At 34.8% G+C, this 13,179-nt stretch overlaps 1 protein-coding gene across 2 annotated transcripts in view; it reads right to left on the reverse strand.

Moving 5' to 3' along the window:
• Nucleotides 1–13,179, reverse strand: part of CHST9 (carbohydrate sulfotransferase 9) — a 52,860-nt gene that overhangs the window by 21,005 nt on the left and 18,676 nt on the right. The window lies entirely within an intron of this gene.

The following is a 13,179-nucleotide window of genomic DNA, read 5'->3' on the forward strand; positions in this document are numbered from 1 at the left end:
TTAGTCCATTTGTAACTTTCTAAAATAAAAGTTTTAACCACCCTTTTGCTATTTATTTCAGAAAAAAAAATCCTTAAACTTGTATTTAAAACTTCTTTCACTAAGGATTGAAGGAAACTCATTTTATCCTTTAAAACCAACTGAAAAGCAGTTAACAAGCGATTTTTTAAAGTGATTAGAAAAAGAAGTATCTGAACCTACTAATATCCTTAAAGGCAACCATGATTTGAGCAAGATGGCTATTCCTTCATCTACAAGAACTCTAATCTGTTGGAGAGCACCGTTTTGTAGTTTCCTTATGAAAAGCAAGTGTTCTGGAACATTTGTGGGCAATCTCAAGTGCTCTTCTTGTCCGGATAGAAATTACAAAGAATTGTCTACTTCTAGCTCTTCCTTCCATGGCCATTGTCTTCAATTTGCCATTTCTTCCCCGGAAATCCCAATGCCAACTTTCGATGCTAAATTTTCTATTAACAGACTTATCAATATGGAGGCTTTGTTATAAGTCAGAGGTTGTACATATTTATTATACAGGTAGTTCTCAGCTTACAAGCACAATTGAACCCAATATTTCTGTTGTTAAGTGAGACATTTGTTAAGTGAGTTTTGCCCCATTTTATTACTTTTCTTCCACAGTTGTTAAGTGAATCACTGTTGATAAGTTTGTAGCCCGGTTGTTAAATGAACCTAGCTTCCCCATTTACTTTGCTTGTGAGGTCACAAAAGGTGAGGACATGATCATGAGGATGCTGCAAAGGGAGTAACTGTGAAAAATGGTCGTAAGCAGTGGTGGGCTGCTGCATGGTCGCAAGGGTTCGGGCAAACCCTTAGCTCTGATCGCTGGCTGGGCCCGCCTGCTCGCCCTTCTGCATTTATAACTAACTTTCTGGGTCATTGGCTGGCCCAGCTGTGATCCACGCTGCCCCTGCTGTACTCACTGAGCTGCCTGAGTTGATTAGGAGCATGTTTGAAGCTCCATTTCTCTTCCAAAGGGGCATGCGCACACGTACACAATCATCAAACCCTTTGGTAAAGTAAGTTTAGCCCACCTCTGATCGTAAGTCACATTTTTCAGTGCTGTTGTAAGTTTGAACAGTTACTAAACGAGCTGTTGTAAGTCAAGGCCTACCTGTATTTGTAAAATAGGCTGGCCAGTGTATAGAACAGAGTTCTCCATAGAAACAAACTGGACTATTTGAAATGTTTAACTTGCATTATAATTGATATATCACACTGACCACATGAAAGACATGTGTATCTAAGACTAAAATAGCACAAAATCATTATTTTTATGATGCTTCGGTGGATGAAAATAGATCTTATGCTCTAAAATAGATGTGCTATTTTCTAGTAACAAAAATGATTTTGTGTGGTGAAGTGCCCTCTAGTGACAAAATAAAGGCAGATGGTGATCGGTTAAACTAAAAGGAAAAAAGAAAAATCCAGCTGGTTCACAATCTGTATGGATGTATTAATGTACAGTATTTTTGCACTATTTCTGCACTAATAGTGGGTCCATTCTTCTCTGGATTTTGAGGCAGCAGGTTAGGGTAGGAGTACAAATGGCATACATCTTTCTCCTTCACCATTTTGCTGCCATTCCCCAGCAAATTGCTATGATAAGATTAGCCCGATGAATTGTGATGTGTGGACCAGAACTCAGAATAGGAAACCAGTCACAATTAGCTGATTTGCAACTGTAAACATTAGAAAGGTTCCCTGTTTGCTGATGATGACCAAATGTCACATATGCATAAACCTAATGAATAGCTTCTGTAAAAAAAATGTTACTTAATCTTGCAGTAATACAAAACAGATGTTAAAAGCACAAAACTAAAGAAAAGTTCAACTGACTGCACATGTTTAAGAGAGATTTTGGCTATGTCTTCTCAAAATACACAATTGCATATATAACCAGGAAGAATGCAGCCAAGGAACAGATTAGCCTAGTTGAATTATATAGCATTTTTATAGTTGTCATGAACAATGTTTGAGGATAATTTATCAAAACTCTCTGGATTGTTGTTGCTGTTTTGATTTAAGCAGCTTAATCATATTGTTGGTGCAAGTAAGACTGTTCTTACTTGTTATTATTTAATTATTAAACGTGAAGGTCCATTCAGGGATGATTCATTAAGAACTCACCTTCTTCAATTCGGACGTGACATTGCAGAGGACTTTTTAAGCAATTAAGATTCAAACCTGATCATTTGAAACTGTGACCTTCCTTTAAGGTAACTTGTGTGAATTTTTATTTTTTCTCAAATTGTAGAAAAGTTGAGGAAATGTATGTTTTCTGCTAGGCACAAAACATACCATATTTTTCGGAGTATAAGACACACCTTTCCCCCACCCTAAAAGGAGGTGAAAATTTAGGTGCATCTTATACACCAAATGTAGCCCCACCCACCCACTGGCCCACACCCTTTGGCCTCTGCCTTGCAGCAGTTACCTCTTTACAAGCAAACAGCAAGAAAAACATCTCCTTTCAGCTTCAGCACAGCCTAATTAGCACAAGTTGATTCGATCGGCCTCCTGACTCTCAGCTGATTTGCTCTCAACTGTTTTGTGCAGGGCTCTGCTGCTTGCTGCAAAGAGGTAAATTGCTGGAGCAGATTTTTTTCCCCTAGCTAATCAAGCTATGCTGAAAACGAAAATGAAAGTAAAGCAGGCTGTTTACTGTTTGCTGCAATGAGGCAAAATTGCTCAGAGGCAGAGGCAGACGCAGAGGCAGACGCAGATTTCCTTTTCTTCTTTTCCTCACCAAAAAAGGTAGGTGCGTCTTATACTCCGGTGCATCTTATACTCCAAAAAATACGGTAGTTTATAGTAATGTGTATTACTGTTTAAGGTAAAGGTTCCCCTCGTACATATGTGCTAGTCATTCCTGACTCTAGGGGGTGGTACTCATCTCCGTTTCAAAGCTGAAGAGCCAGTGCTGTCTGAAGACGTCTCCGTGGTCATGTGGCCGGCATAACTAAACGCCAAAGGCATGCGGAACACTGTTATCTTCCCACAGAAGGTGGTTCCTATATTTCTACTTGCATTTTTTATGTGTTTTCGAACTGCTAGGTTGGCAGAAGCTGGGACATGTAATGGGAGCTCACCCCGTTATGTGGCACTAGGGATTCGAACTGCTGAACTACCGACCTTTCAATTGATAAGCTCAGCATCTTACCCACTGAGCCACTGTGTCCCTATACTGTTTATTGTAATCCAATTTTACAAGTCTTCATATTGTATACTGATTTTCTTTGCAGAATAGTGGTTTATAAACAATTGATTTAAAGAAGCGTAAGGAAAATTCTGTTTATCCAATACCATTATAGCACTTTGCCATTCCCTAAACCCATTCTTAGGGCTAAAGAAGTGCTTTCAGGATATAATAAATTGGGGTGAAAATGCAATTGAGACTGACAGATGTTAGCATTAAAATGTTCTTCTCCTTATGGAAGCCATATTGGGATTCAATTCAATGAAAAACTTCCCACAGAAACATATTTAATAGTTTAGTTAATATTCTTTTAATTTTCTCAAGATCAAAAAATTTGAATTTCTCCCTAATTTCCTAGACTGTCACAAATTATAATTTGATATTTAAATTGAATCAGGCAAACTACACTTTGCATCCAAATTTGAAATGAATTCATCTTCATACTGCATTTGACAAAATGTGTGCTTACTTTTTTAATTATTTATTTAAAACAAAAAGAGGAGTGTCTTGCATAAATGGTATTTTTTTAATATAAAAATGTATTTTCTATTCATTGTGTTTTGTTGTACTGCAGTACAGCACTGAAACTGAGTATTACGACAATAACTTATGACTGCACATTTTTTACAAATATTTTATTTCAAATATTTAGGTTTTTGCTCTTTGTTGCAACTGCATATTTTGACGATTAGTGAGATGAAATTCTTTAAACTATAATAAATTTTGTCATGACTTTGATATACCAGCAAGGGGAGTCATTACACTTTGGGAAGCTATGTTTGAGGAAATTATATAGAAATAATAAATAGAATGGTGTTTGGATTTATAAACAATAGAAATAGCAGATCTTTTGATGTACGAACTCCCCCCTCCCCCCCAAAATCTTAATGATTGTTCTTAAATCTAAAAGGAAACATAATGTAAGCAAACATACTGTATATTGTTAGATCAATACATTAAAATAGCACAGGGTTTTTAAAGCAAAGAAAGAAAATGAATAGCATTTTATATTTTCTTTAATTTTAAAGTTACGGCAGAAACCTCAGAAGGCAAAAGTTATAGATTCATAAATAAATAACTTTGTGAAGTTATATTAAAAATGCAGACCCTTCCTTCCTTCCTTCCTTCCTAAATTCTGGCACTAACTAAAGAATATTCTAAAAATAAAAAATCTAATATATTTCTCCCTCTAAATGATACATACATTTAGTATGATAGTAAATTCACTAGAGGTGAATTTGGCTTACATCCATCCTTTTAGTGACCATTCAAAGTAAGAGTGGTGCTGAAAAAAGGCAACTTATGATCGTTACAGCATCCCCATGGATACATGATCAAAATTTGGCAACATGGCAACTGGCATATATTTACAACAATTGCAGCATCCTGGAGACATTTGCCACCTTCCCAGCTGGCTGTCAGGGTTCCAAGTCATACCCCCAATGAAAGATCCAAAGAAAAAGATGGCCTCCAGGGCTGACATTGGCTTCTGACAAGCAAAGTCAATGGGGGAAAGCTGGATTCACTTAACAACTGTGTGATATACTTAACATCTGCAGTGATTCACTTAACAACTATGGCAGAAAAGGCCTTGGGTGAGGTTCGCTAGAAGAAAATATAAGAAGAAACCAGCCATGGCATCTGTTATCCTTAATACTTTTAACAGCATGTTCTTGACCTTCGTTAAATTATCATTCTCACTGTTTATCATTCTGAACTGGGCAAGCCTGCAAAAGTTACTGATTTCAGATATGTTTGAATTAAAATTTGATATCCATCAGGGTTGCTCACTTTCCCCTTTGCTTTTTGATTTAATCTTAGAATCCTTACTACTGACACTACTAGTGTTACTATTGTGGGTTTTCATTATAAATTGTCTTCATATCTTGGCCTTCATTTTGAAGGCCATAATTTGGCCTTCATTGTCAGTTTTTATATGGATGATTCAACATATTGATAAGTTCTGAAGTATGAAGAGCAAAGATCCTTCTTTGTCAATATTGAATTATTTTAAATATTTTTCTTTCAAATATTTTCTATTTCAAATAAAAAATTGTTTCCAAAATTTATAACAGTAGCAGCAACAAGTTCTTTGGATTTGTCTAAGAAAACGGATTTGCTATTATATTTGATGGAACTGATGCCTGAAACTAAACCCATTTCATTTTGTATCACAAGTTAAAGAATATTATAAAAGTTGACAATAAGGGCATTCATGGCTAATGGATTAAAGGATTAGAACAGCTGATAATGGAACATTAATGGTTGCAGGTCTTCAAAATGTTTTTTTGGGTGGGATATAAATATATAAATATAAAATATATAAATATACAAACAAACAAACAAACAAACAAATAAATTAACCAATCAATTAACCAACCAACCAACCAAACAACTGGGCAGATTGTTAAGAGAATTAGTTTGAGAAATTTTAAAAGTAGTAATGTTACTGATATTTAGGATTGTATTGAAGAGATATGTAACCTGTTTTGAAAAGGCAATTCTATCTACTAATCCCAAAAACTCAATATTCTTTTAGCATTGATTTCGTGACATTTTATAACATTACAGAATCATCATTTACTTTCTTCAGTGTAGTTTTATCTCCTTGTTTGAAACTTGATAAATAAATATAGTGAAATATATATCATTCCCCCTTACTTTTCTTTTTTTACTTACTTATTATTGATTATATTTTTCTTATGTTTTTATGTCTTTCTGTACAACTTTTTAAGATAAACTTTTTTAAAAATAAAAATTGAAGTGAGCAAGAAAATGAAAGCTTATACTTTCCTAGTCAAGATATTTTGCTCATTGTAACATTATAAAATATAAATGAATATGACAGACTTTCCTAAGCATGTGTTGGACTTCAATAATAACAACTGTGTTTCTAAGGATCAAAGAAACTGTTTCAATATGATTAGAGGAGACTTGATGGGATATGATGGGTAGTTGAAGAGAGGAAAAGGTATGCTTCACCAAATGGTCAACTGGTTTACATATTAAACAGTTTAATACAAGTTTACCAGGAAAAGTGAATTCATACTGCTAATTCTGGTGTTCTTAAAATGGGTAGCCTTGTATTATATAGATTCGATAGAATCCTTTTCACTACAAAACCCTAAAAGATGATGACCAACTGGCCCTGAGAAGCTTCAGGATACAAAAAAAAATTCTAATCCAAGGCTTAAATTGCTTTTCATTATATAACCTGTGATGGGCTGCGTCATCATTTCAGAGATATTTCTTCACCTAAATGCAGAGTAACACAAATATTTTTTCACTTAAATACAGAGTAACAACAGACCAGAACAAAAAACCAGTGGAAGGAGCAATTTTTAAGTTTCGTTTGGCTTCTCCATTGAACAGCCTTGTGGGAAGCTGGCAGTGAGTGTCAGAAACCTTCCTCTCTCCCCTCTATGCAACATTATCGCTTGATAGATTTTGTTCATTTCTGCATAGGATAGTTTGTGAAACCATTTCCAGGGGAAAAATCCTGGATGGTTTTCAGTATTTTGTCAAATCACTTTACAAATTATATTAATATATGTAAGTTAAAAATAACATTTTATGATATTAAAGAATGGTAATGTCTATCTAGTATAATTTAATTATTTATTATGCCTTCAAGTCAGTCTTGACTCCTGTCAACTTTTTGGACAAGTTCCCGCAATTTTCTTGGGAAGGTTTTTCAGGAGAGGTTGGCCATTGGTGCTTTCAAGAGCTGAGAGAAACCAACTGGCCTAAGCTGACTTTGTGCCTATGAGACAATTCAAACTCAAGAGTCTCTTGATTTCTAGCCTGGTGCCTTAGTCATTAAACAAGTCTGACTCTATATAATGAATGTATCTTTTATTTAAAACTTCTGTCCCCTGAAATTTTCCCAGAAAATAATAAAATAAAATAAAATAATAAAATAAAATAAAATAAATAAAATAAAATAAAATAAAATAAAATAAAACAAATAATCCCCCCTTTCCATGATTGCAAAGTACTGGAAATTTTTCCCTCCTTACATATAATGTAATATTGCAGAATCTTCTTATTCGCTCAGATGCTAAGGCATTCATCTAAGGTTATAATACTATAGCATATGTTCCATTATGATATGTTTGTATTCTTATATTCTTACTATAACATAAAGAGAGCGAGAGAAAGATAGGGAGAGAGAGGAAGTGTAACATTAATTCCTTTAACAGATATTTTCAATTAGTAAATAAATATTTGTATGGTGGGTCAGTTCATTCATCTCCAATGGCTTCATTTTAATTGTAAAAAAGTAAAAGTTTCTTATTATTTTTAACATGCATACATTATATACATACAATATATGCTTGATAAATACATGGATTTCACAATGGAAAATCTTACAGAAATCTATTTAATCTTGCATTATTTTAATAGCAATCAATCCTGATTCTCATATCTTACAACAGCTCAAAAGACATTCTGAATTCATAGCTGTTACTCAAGTTATTTTGCAGCTGCATAGCACTGAAGCTTCCAATTACTGAATTTATAAATGCCTTTTCTGTTTAATAAATCACTCAGAGAAGAAAATTGATTCTACAATACGTTTATCTAAACAGTTCTGTTCTGTCCTTCTGGTACTTACTATATATTATTATTTGCGTGATTTACTAGACTTTTCAACCACGGTAGCCTAAAATGCAGCAAACACATTAATGGTACAACAGCCATCACAATACTTTAGAAAAGTATTCTATAAAAAGTATTCTGTAAAAAGAAAGATTAGAAATAAAACTTAACCTTTAAGCACATATACCCACACATGGGCTGCTGCTATCATTTAAATGGCAGGAAAATCCTGTTTATGCAGAAATGCCTCTCAAATGGCCACTTTCAGACAGATGGTTCTGCATTTTGGTTCTAACTATTAAGATAAATCTGTTTCCTGCAAATAAATGTAAAGTACTGAAAACATGTTGATATTCATATGTTATATTTACATTTTATATCATTATAAATGTGTTTTCTGAAACGAATCCCATGTTAATGTCTTTTCAGATTTAGATTTTGCAGGTTTCTTGCTATTATGTCCCCCCTCCTTTTTTTAGACAGGTGTTAAATACACTGTTTGCTTCCTCATTTATCACACTAATGAAAGGGCTAATTGTTCATTTAAAAGTTGGACTCAAGGATGATCTTTATGGCACAAAATTATCTTTCCCCAATCCAGGCTATTCATTATCATTTGTCACTGTCATTTCAGCCCTTCACTGAATTTGTCATTTGGATGTTGCTCCTATCAAAATCAGTCTATATGGATACTTCAGGTAATCTTTCATATGGAATAACTTTTTCACATGTTTAAAGCAATTTGGATCAAACGCCAACCATGCAAGATAAAATATGTCAACCGAAGAAGTGGAAGATATCTTATCTTTGGATAAGCCTTGTTGACTGCAAGTAATTCCCCTGAAAAGAATTCTCCAGATATCCAAAGATTATAAGTTTTTTGTTTCCAACTTAGAATCTCCTAGAACTTTGGAAACACACAAAGGAAACTAAATTTAACTATGATAATTTATATACTCTGCTATTTTTTTTAAATAAAGTACCTGTAGCTAATAAAATGTTATCTGATAAATAGTACATGATGAATTGTCTATTAGACAACAAAACATTTCTTCTCAGATAACCAAGGATAGCAGATATTATATAGCAGATCTGAATATTTTAGCTAAATGCTTAACAGATGTACCTGGCAACTTATTTCTAAATCAAAGCGCCATTACAGCTCTACAATCTTTCGGTGAAGACTGATTTTGATTATGTTCCCTTGTCTAACATGAACTCATACGATGATCATGGAGAAGACTTGAAAGTGTGAATTGTTATTTTTCTGGATACTAAGATCACATGCAACTCAGATTCTGAAGAAGATAGTCAGAAATATTCCATCTATCTTTGTTTCCAATAGAAAACAGTTATACACTATTGGGCCATAACATATAACATATAAATTATTACTAGCAAGCATTTCCAATCTTGTATGAGCTTTCCCTGTGCACCATTTATCCTTTGAACAAAAATTCAAGGAATTCCAGAAGGTGCTTTACTGGAATGCAATATTTCTTATGAATGGAAGAAAGTATATAAAAGATGCATTTAGGCTACCTCACAATATATTGAATAGATGAATATTTTTACAAGAAGTTCAAACTAATTCAAATTGTGAGACACCAACATTGTCAGCAGTAAAAAAAATTATCTTATCCTACCCTTCTCCTTCCTCACATTCCTAATCTTATATCCACCCAGGAAATTGTCTATGGAGATTCTCAGTCATCCAGGTCATGGTTGTCCTAAAGATGCTTTTTCAAAAGGCAACAGTTGACTCTTGAAAAAGCACCTTTGGGACACCCAGGAAAGGCAAAATGAAGAAAAAAGAAATAAAAATAGATCCTAAGGATGGAAGTGAATAATCTTGTGGAGGGGACTTCCATATTGAAAAATGAAGAGCTTGTTTACATAGTAAGGCACATGGTGGGAAAGGACAGATAATGCAATAATCTCACTTGACTTCAACATTGAAGCCTGAGGAAAAGCAATAGTTTTTCTACCCACAAGCAGACAATATCTCTGGCATTATGAAAAGTTTATAATCTGGTTTCTCTGACATCTGACTGCAGGGCTTGCTGTTTGAAAAAAATAAACTTTGCCTAAATTGGACCTCTGGTCTGCCTCAGCAGTCATTCTTAAATGAAATGAAAGTTATACAGACATATTCCCACAACCTCCATCTTCTCATGATAATTTTATTAAACTACTTCTAGTCTACTACTGTTCAGATTTAAAAAAAAAATACTAAGATCCCTGTCCCAAGTTTAACCATCTGTATAAAGGGGGAAAAAAAAGGAAGAAGAGAGTTTAAGGGAAAATAAAAATGAAGCTTGTACGATTAAAAGAAAAGAAAATAATAATATACTATTACACAGAAAAAATGGTAAATAGAGAATTGTATCAAAATAAATTTTAAGTAAATTTCAAAACAAAAAAGAGAAAGAGAAACATCTAATAGAATTAATTTCAATATATAAGTGACAAAGAAATAAAACATGCCAAAAGAAGATAAATAATGCAACATATAGAATTTAAGATATTTAGTTTTGATTCCATTTCTATAAGCATGAATTAGTTTTTTGCTTAAATTAGTATCAAAGCCTACTATCATATTTAACCAAAAGGAAGATCACAAAGGAAGAGCAGAGAGAAAGAGAGAGAAGAGGTGCTGGGATTAAAACTTGTAAAAATATACAGGGGGGATGCCTCAGCAGAAATTTAAACTATCTGTTCCATGTATAGTAATTAACTGCATGTAACAACAGCTTTCTTTTACACAGAAAAAAAAAAACCCATACTAATGTGGCCACATTCATATCTCTCCTTCCAGCAGAACAACTAAAGGAAGGAAAAAAGAGCCAGGTTGAGATAGGAGGGAGAGACAGGAACAGAAAAGAAAATTTAGAAGTTAACAAGTTAAATGAACATGATCAGATATCAGCTACAGCTTCTATTATTGCCTACCTTGTAGAAGTAAGGTGGTGAGATACAATTATTTCTTCATCCTTATTGCACCCACCAATAGTCATCCAGTGACTATTTTTCGGTCTCTCCATGGTGGGAGCAATACCAAAGATGACCTCTAAGCTTGTTGTGAAGAATACATTCCATATCTGATGGACAAAGTCACTTAAATTCACTTTACTTTGAACTCCAGATCTAAAGCAGAATCAACAGAGGTGGTGGAGTCTATGTCTTGCAAGATGACCTGGGAAAAGTTTGAGGAAGGGGATAGGACCCTCTCACCTGCTAGTCTGGCCACTTACTGCCTTATTAAGGCTGTGTGGAAGGGGATTTATGATTCCTTCTTGAAAGAGGGAGTGATCCCACTGACTCTTAAAGAGTTGGTGATATGACCTCCTTCTCAAAGAACTATCACTCAACCCAACTAAGCTGAACACTTTTCATCCAGTTCAAAAATTCCTTTTTGGGGAGGATGGTGACAGTATGGTTGTGTGACAATGTCAGAGGACCCTGGAGCTTCACTGGTTACCGGTGGTCCTTTGGATTCGCTTCAAGGTGCTGGAATTTACCTATAAAGCCCTACATGGCATGGGCCCGAGGTATTTGCAGGACCACCTTCTGCCGGCCTCCCACCGCCCGTGCGCTCACATAGGACAGCCCTCCTCCGGGTGCCATCGGCCAGACAATATCAGCTGGTGGTGCCTAGTATGAGGGCATTTTCTGTGGGCGCACTGACCCTCTGGAATGGATTACCTACGGGGCTCCGGACGGCCCCCGACCTCCACTCTTTCCGCTGTGACCTGAAGACATGGCTTTTCCAACAAATCTGCTGATCTGATGGGTGATTTTAATTGGGAGATTTTAAATTGATTGTTTTTAGTAGTCTATTTTATTGTTCTTATCGTTTAATTCTGTGAGCCGCCCCAAGTCCTTAGGGAGAAGGACGGCATATAAGTATGATAAAATAAATAAATAAATAAATAAATATGGTCTGTACTTTGTGAGGTGCCTCAGGGCTTGGTCTTCTCTCCTCTCCTAATTAGTATTTATTTGATGTTGTTGTATGTATTTATTGTTTGGATGTTGTAATTGTCTTAACTGTTTTATAGTCTTAGAGCTGTAAGCCACCCAGAGTCACTTGGCTGAGATGGGTGGTTATAGAAATAGAATGAATAAATAAAAGCATAAATGAATAAATAAGAATCAGATGTACTGAATAGATCCCCAAACACAGCTAACACCCACTCTTTTACTTTCAGAAGTTTTTTCCTCTTATTTCCAATGAACATAGGGCAACTCAGTTCCAAATTTCAGAATTTTAAACATCTTACTTGATAAATATATCTGGATCAGAGGTGGGATTCACATAATTTACCTACCGGTTCGCCCAACACCAAAAATGTGAGCGCGCGCTCACAAAAATATTAATTAATCAAGAGATTTCATTTCAAATGACTTATTCAATCTGACTTCTTTGAAATTCAACTGTGTATGAATTCTTAGTTATAGATAATTAAACAGAGATATTTAATAATCATTTGGAATAATAAAAGGTCTCTACTGGTTTTCATCCTCTTTCTACTGTCATTTTGAGATAATGTATCAATAACATCAACTGCATATTTGTGGTCAAAAGAGGAGTTGCAATACTCTGTCCATCGTTTTGCTGATTTCAATCCACTCTGAATGGTGCTGAAACGTGCATATTTCCTCCACTCTGAAAGTGAATTAAATTTCTGAACATACTCTAGGTTGTCATTTAGATTTTCTCAAAAGACTATGTTATTTAATATGAACTAATTTATATTTAATCACCTATGTACTCGCTGCAGACTTAAGCTACATGTATGTACAATATGGATGTACATGTTTCTAAGGATCTCTATCATGAGATACAAGCCACTGAAACAGGAAATAAAGAGACACTTTAAAAACACAACCAAGGATTATTATAGTGAATGGGGAAAGTATTCCATTCTGGAGATTAAAGACTAGATTCAGCTTTTCCAGGTTTGATAACTATTGATTGGGTCTATTATTCATTATCTCTTATTTGATCTATGGCACCTTGTTATCTTCCTCCTCACAGAAGTTCAGCATGTTTCCAGTATATCCCAATAAAATACGATTTCATAATACACAGGATTGGGTGAGGCGGGGTGTGTGTGTGGGATATTGATTTATGCAAACTTTTGAGTGGGAATTGATGGATAGTATGAGTTCATTCATTGATGCTGTTCATCTGAGTCTCTTTTGACAAACTGCCCTGTTTAACTCTCACTGCAGCCTGTGACTTTTTTTTTTTTAAATGTCTGCTTTCGATTCAAAGGCAAAAAGATACCTTGGTGCTCAAACATAACATCTATTTGCAGCTTCTTCAACCAAATGAGTCTTTTCCCAGGATGTGTAGC

The sequence above is a fragment of the Pantherophis guttatus genome, chromosome 3 (assembly GCF_059756535.1).
Source record: "Pantherophis guttatus breed Tessera chromosome 3, ASM5975653v1, whole genome shotgun sequence".
NCBI lineage: Eukaryota > Metazoa > Chordata > Lepidosauria > Squamata > Colubridae > Pantherophis > Pantherophis guttatus.